The sequence below is a fragment of the Triticum urartu genome, chromosome 7 (genome assembly GCF_003073215.2).
Source record: "Triticum urartu cultivar G1812 chromosome 7, Tu2.1, whole genome shotgun sequence".
In the NCBI taxonomy this organism is placed as follows: domain Eukaryota; kingdom Viridiplantae; phylum Streptophyta; class Magnoliopsida; order Poales; family Poaceae; genus Triticum; species Triticum urartu.
In genome coordinates this window covers 383,774,305-383,781,578 of record NC_053028.1, presented here as the reverse complement: position 1 = coordinate 383,781,578, position 7,274 = coordinate 383,774,305, and positions in this window count along the sequence as shown.

Here is a 7,274-nt window from a genome sequence, read left to right as displayed (position 1 = left end):
CGCAATGGCATATTCATATCTCAGGAGAAATACCTCAAGGATGTACTGAGGAAATTCGGCATGCAAGATTGCAAAGGAGTCAAAATCCCTATGCCCACAAATGGCCATCTATGCACTGATGAAAATGGTATTGACTTCGATCAAAAGGTATACCGCTCCATGATTGGTTCTTTATTGTACCTATGTGTATCTAGGCCAGATATTATGCTTAGTGTTTGCATGTGTGCCCGATTTCAAGCTACACCGAAGGAATCACACCATAAGGCTGTGAAGCATATTCTTCGATATCTAGCTCACACACCAACACTTGGATTATGGTACCCCAAGGGCTCGGCTTTTGATCTCATTGGATATTCAGACTCTGACTATGCTGGTGATCGTGTGGATCGCAAGTCAACATCTGGCACATGCCATTTCCTCGGACGATCTTTGGTCTGTTGGTCCTTGAAGAAACAGAACTGCGTATCACTGTCTACTGCTGAAGCTGAGTACATTGCTGCTGGTTCTTGTTGTGCTCAACTGCTATGGATGAAGCAAACTCTCAAGGACTATGGCGTCAACGTGAAGAATGTGCCACTCTATTGTGACAATGATAGTGCCATCAAGATTGCTCATAACCCAGTTCAGCACTCGAAGACAAAGCACATTCAGATTCGTCATCATTTTCTTTGTGATCATGTGTTGAAGGGCGACATCTCTATTGAGCATGTGAAGACTGAAGAACAGCTAGCCAATATCTTCACTAAGCCCTTGGATGAGAAGAGATTTAGCAAGTTGTGGTGTGAGCTAAATATCCTAGAATCTTCGAATGTTCTTTGAAAAGGACACTCATCCTAACACTTATGCAAAATTGATGACTTAGATGTGCAACACATGAAGAAACGTTTTTCTTCAATCAATGAAGACTAACACTCTAAGTGTGAAGAAATTAACGAAGAATTTGATTCTCAGAACCCTACGACAATTCTACGCGGTGTCTGAAATCATCATTCTTATACGGTGGGTCACGGCACCACAAAATGTTAAAAATCTTCAATTGAGCTTTTCCTTGGTTCTTTGAAATTCCTCAGTTGTTTTTCAACTTGCATTGTCTTCACCATTTCCGTCGTTTTTCTTCATTTGTTATATATAGAGAGAGAGTAACACTATTCTGATCCCAGGATCAGAATAACTATTTGGATCACGGCGCGTCATATATAGGGGGCGACGAGGTTCTCCCAAACTCACAGAAAACAGAAACCACCCCGACCCCAAACTCCCTCGTCTCCACCGAGCCCAGCTCACCACGCAGCCGCGCCGCCGCCCACCATGTCGTTGCCCCGCCCCCAACGCGTCGCCGCCCAGCCCCCCGCCGATGACCCGCAACAGATTCCCTCGTCGCCGCTGCCCCCATCTCCCTATCTTCCACATCTGGCACGAGCATCAGTCACCGCCCCTCCCTGCCCCGAGAACCAACCACGGTGTTGCTCCCGCCCCGGGAACAACCGCGGCGTCGCCCCCACCCCTGGATCCGTCCTCGGTGCCACATCCGTCCCCGGATCCGACCGTCGCGACGGTCCCGCACCGCCATCGTCCATTTGCGCGTTGTGCATATGAAATAGGATGCAGCCGGCACGCCTCCAGTCCCAGAAGCCACATGCTTGATCCCGCGTGCATCCCCTCCTGCGGGCAGTTGGTCCTCATGTGCGCTGACGGAAGGCCGGCTTCCCCGTGTGACGCCACCATCAGAGACTAACCCGTGCAATTGCAGGTCGCCGGAAGAAAAACCGGGCTGTAACTACCGGATACCGCCGCCATGGCCACTTAACTCGCGTCGTTCTGTCCCCGTTCTATCTGCCAGAAGTTCTAGATCGGCCCGAGCAGCAAGTCTACTATGGGAGAGGAGGCAGGTTCATCCGATCCCAGCCAATGTCTTCTTCGTCCCCAAAATTCTTTCTGAGATATGTTATTCTGTAACGCTGACTATTGTTGCCAGCATCTACTTACCTTCTGTTGTCAGCCATTGCGGCTCTGCCTTGCTGTGTCCTCTGGCCGTTGTTGGTGCACTGCTGCTGCAGTTCAATTTGACAATGAGAGATAGATTTCAAAGAGAGATTAGATGCTACTGTTGTCTTTTTTTTTAACTTGATGGTATCTGGGGTTAAAGAAATGAGAAGAGAGAACAACGACAAGATAGAGTTGTATGTGGTAAGGAAATCATAGATTTTAGAGAAAAAATCCTTTCTCTAGCACTCCATAGCGTGTGCGTGTTTTTTCTAAACTCTCATTAGTGTGTTCAAGCATGTACTATGCTTGTTTTACTCCGTGTACTATTGAAATAGCAATAAAAAAATTGATCAATGTGTCCAACGCATTCCTTTTCATGTAAACTTAAATGAAGAAAATGAATTTCAAATTCGCGAGACAAAAAGAGAGTCGTAGAAAAAAAAAGAAAAATGAACTTTGATGTTCAACAAAAATAGAAGTTCAAACCCACGAGACGACTGAGTTAATAGAAGGAAAACAAAAATAAACTTAAAAAATACAAAGTTCAACTTGCAAGACTAAAAAAATACAAAGTATATAAAAACATTAGATTTTTCTCATTACTGAAAAATAAAACGAGGAGGTTCAAATTAAAATAAAAGGAAAAACTAAAAAAGGTTTTAGAAAAATACAAAGTTCAACTCGCAAGACTAAAAAAATACAAAGTATATACAAAATTAGATTGTTTTTTTCTCGTTACTGAAAAATAAAATGAGGAATTTCAAATTAAAAATAAAGGAAAAACTAAAAAAGGTTTTAAAAAAAGGTTTTAAAAACTAAATAAAGGAAAAACTAGAAGTTCGAACTAAAATAACGACGTGGTTTGATGTTTATGAAAAAATCTAGGATTTTACCATTAAAAGACTAAAATATCTGTGTTATTAAAGAATCAACCATGAAGTTCAAAAAATAGAAACATGTCAAATTTGACATTTATTTTAAAACCGAACACAAATCTTTACTCAAAAAATAAAATATGTGAAGTTCAAATTAAAAAAAACACAGAAGTTCAAAGTATATTAAAACCTAGGATTTAGAAGCTCACAAAACACTGCCATTTTGGGCATTTTCCCCCCATACTAAAGATTAAAACTAAGAAGTTCAATTTTCAAAAATGGAGTAGTTCAATGTATGTAAAAACTTAGGTTTTCTCGTTACCAGAGAATAAAACCAAGAAGTTCAATTGAAAAAAGCAGAGCAGTTTGATATTTATTTGAAAAATGGATTTTTCAAGTTACTAAAGAATAAAACCAATAAGTTCAATTTCAAATAACGAAGAAGTTTGATGTTTCTAAACAACCTCCAGTTTTTACATTTCTAAAAAATACACAATGAAGTTGAAAACAAAAAAGTAGAGCAGTTTAACGTCTATAAAAAGCTCATATATTTTCAAGTAACCGAGAGAAGCTCAGGTTGATAATTGCTAGAAGTTCACGTACTACACTTTGTGCATTTTGCATTAATAAAAAGAATGAAAAAGCAAAGGCTAAAAGTTTTGTTGCTAGAAGTTCAAGTGCTCGTCCAAGAAAGTTCAAAAATCTTGTGAGAGAGGTTGAAGCAAAATACGCGTAAGTAGTTCAAGAAGAAAACAGCGGGAAGTTCAACTACTACACGGAATGCATTTCAGATAAGAATATAAGAATAGAAAACAAAAAGCTAAAAAGGTTTATTGAAAGAAGTTCAAGTGCTCTGTCCATGAAGTTCAAAAAATAAGAGAGGTTCACCTTGTATTTCCATGTTCAATTTTTTCCATATAAAAATCGAATACAATTCTTTACTCAAAATATAAAAATGTGACGTTCAAATTAAAATAACAGAGAAGTTCGGAGTTTATTAAAACCTAGGATTTACCTGTTCAAAAAATAAAAAACACAACGCCATTTTTTGCACTTTTAAAAACAACTCATAAACGAAAAAATGGTTGCTAGAAGTTCAAGTGCTCTGCGAGGAAAAGTTCAAAAAGTTCTTGTGAGAGAGGTTCACCGTGTATTTAGATGTCCAAAATACATAAAAAAAATATGTTGTTTTTTGTGTTTTAAAATAATTCTCTCAAACCAGAGAGAAGTTCAAAATGATAATAACCAAAAGTTCACGTACTACATAGTGTGTATTTCATATAAGAAAAAAAAGTGAAACAGAGTGAAGTTCAAACATACATGCCCCAGAAGTTCAACTACTTCACGCAGTGCAAAAAGTAGCACGTCAAAAGCAGAGTGAGGTTCAAACAAACATGCTCGAGAAGTTCAACTACTTCACGCACTGCAAAAAACAGCACGTCAAAAACAGAGTGAGGTTCAAACAGACATGCTCGAGAAGTTCAACTACTTCATGCAGTGCGTTTCCGTTCGCGATGAAGGCAGAAATCATGATCTCGTCATTTTCTAATTTACTTCAAAACGGCAGGAATATCATTTGTGTAAGTTCAAGTCCTCGATCGGAAAAAATTAAAAAAATTATTGTGAGAGAGGTTTGTACAAAAAGAATATCATTTGTGTAACACTAACGAATGGATGAGAAAATTACAAAGGAAAATATGTCATAGAAGTTCAACGTGAAAACAGCAGGAAGTTCAACTACTACACTGAATGAATTTCAGAAGAAAAACTTTTAAAACCATCACGAGTATGAGAAAATAATCAACACAGGAAAGTTGCGTGTTTACAGCAGCTTTCCATCGGTATATCACTTGTTGAATTCCGGGGAATGGATGGAGAACTACGAGTAGTGGATGGAGATCTGCGAGCAAAAAAAAGCACGTCGAAAACAGAGTGAAGTTCAGGTAGATATGCTGAGAAGTTCAGGTTCTTCACACGGTGCATTTTTGAAGAATCTGTTTCGCGATAGAAGCAGAACGAATGATCCCGTCGTTTTCGAAATTACTTGAAAACGGCTAAGAATCAGAGAAAACCATCAACATGAAAAAGTTTCACATTTTCCGTAGCTTTTCAACGGTATATATTTTTCCCAATTCCGATAAAGTTTGTAGAAATTATGGCAAAAATACGTTTTTCGCCATTTTTGAAACTGACCTTAAACCATAAAGAATTGGGAGAAACAATATATACCAAAAAATTCGCATTTTTTCAAGCTTTCCAACGCCATATCGTTTGCTGCATTCGGACGCACGGTTAAAAAATTAGCTCGAAAATACGAACTCGGTAGGACTTGGACCATTTTCTCAATTACTCTTAAACCATTCAAAATTAGAAAAAAAAACTTTCAAGATGAAAAATTAGCACATTTTCATAAGCTTTCCAATGCCATATGATATGCCTCCATTGGATTAGCCGTTTAGAAATGACAGCGGAAAAACGAACTCAACTGTTCGGTTTACGAAATTTTACGTTTTTTCAAATTACTCTTTAACCATAGGGAATTAGAGAAAACTTTCAACATGTGGAAGGAGCGGTTTTGCGGTAGCTTTCTAACGCCATATTATATGCCTCATTCCGATAAACGGTTTAGAAATGCGATCGAAAATACGATTCACTTTTTTGTATGAAGAAAAAACGGTTTTCAAAACTGCTATTAAACCGCTTATATTTTGCCAAAAATTTAAGTTGGGTCATGATATTGGTGTCCATAGCTTTCCAACGGTATATCGCAAGCCCCATTTCGGCAATGTTGACGGAAGTTCAACCTAGTTCACACGGAAGTTCAACATACTACTAGCAGGGCAAGTCAGGTTGTGGTCAGAATATTATTCTGATCCCATGATCAGAATAGTGTTTATGTGTGTGTGTGTGTAAGTTTATGTCCTCTACAGCATTCACTTATAGCTATTTCTTCATATTGCCTTTTCTGCTAAGTGAATGTGATCGGACCCTTCCCCCTCTATGCTATACTCAACCCAGTCTATTCACAAATTCTTCATGTGCGTTCTATTTGAAACTCATTCAAAATCTTCACTGTGTCCTTGTCAGCTGAAGAATTTGCGAATGGAACTTTTAACTTATCCTAGTTAAATTTTCGGCTTTGCCGCTCAAACCGTTCCACATCCCACGACAACACTTATCCATTCACCCACGATCTCACACGATCTCCACTTCTCAGTACGTGGGTGACACATGTCAAGCGAATGAGAAGGGTCAGGGGCACATTCGTCCAATTTCTTCGGGCGAACAGTTTTTTCACCGTGGCGATAAATACCCCTTCCCTTCCTCACTTCACTTTTACTCTGCTTGTTCTCACTCCAGCTCGAGCTTCTCAAACCCTAGCGCCGCCGCTACTTCATCGTCGCTGGTGAGGAAGAGCTTCACTGCCTCGACCTCGTCGCCGTCGTACTCGCGCCGGCTACGAATTTCTTCACTCTGCCGCCGCCGTAGCTGTCTTCCTCTGCCAAGTTAGGGCGTGGAAGATCTGAACTGACGAACTTCACATCTACACCTCTCAGTTTGTCATGTTCTTCGTCCAGGGTAATTAAAAGTTACTTTTACTGCCCTCTTTGATTCAAATGATAACTACAAAATCTTCAAAAGTGTTTATTCTTCAAATTCATCACACACTGAATACCTCACATGTCATCTATTCTTGATTCATTTCTCTAAGCTATATTTTTCTTCAAGATTCCTAAAATGTGTGGATTTTTGATCTATACATCTTTGGAATCTAAGACAAAGAACGCTTAGTGAAATTCTTCAAGACTCATCTGGTCAAATTCCTTAATTTGCTCTTTTTGAAAAACCTCTGAGAACGCATATGACCTCTCCATATTCCTCGCAACTATACTCTGTTCACAAGTACTCATGTCAGCTGCTGAATCACTAGGTTCTCATCAACTTAACACATTTGCAGCGTTCCTCAAAGAAAAGTTGCATACATCTTCAGAGAATTCCATTGTTCAAATTCCTCATCTGAAGAAAATGGCTGATGGAAAGAAGCCACAGAAGGGAGGAAAGAGGCCTGAGGTCAATACTGCTTTTGAGATCCCTGATGACATATACAAGGACTATTGCACTCCTGATGAGGCCACTCGTGGAAAGGAAACCAAGAATGAGCGCAAAATGTGCATTCAAAGAATAGAGAGGAGATGGGCAAAAGAGTGGAGGGAGTACAGGTATGTTACTCCCAAGTACATGAAGAAATTCGCTCTCAATCCTCCATGCCCAAGACCTCCATTGGCACCTAGCTAAGAAGCAGATCCCACCAGCCTCAAGCGCGGTGAGGATTATCCTGATGAATGGGCCAAGCACCAGGCCAAGTTGGCCAGACAAGCAAGAGAAGCAGTGAGGAAATTTAATGAAGACTCT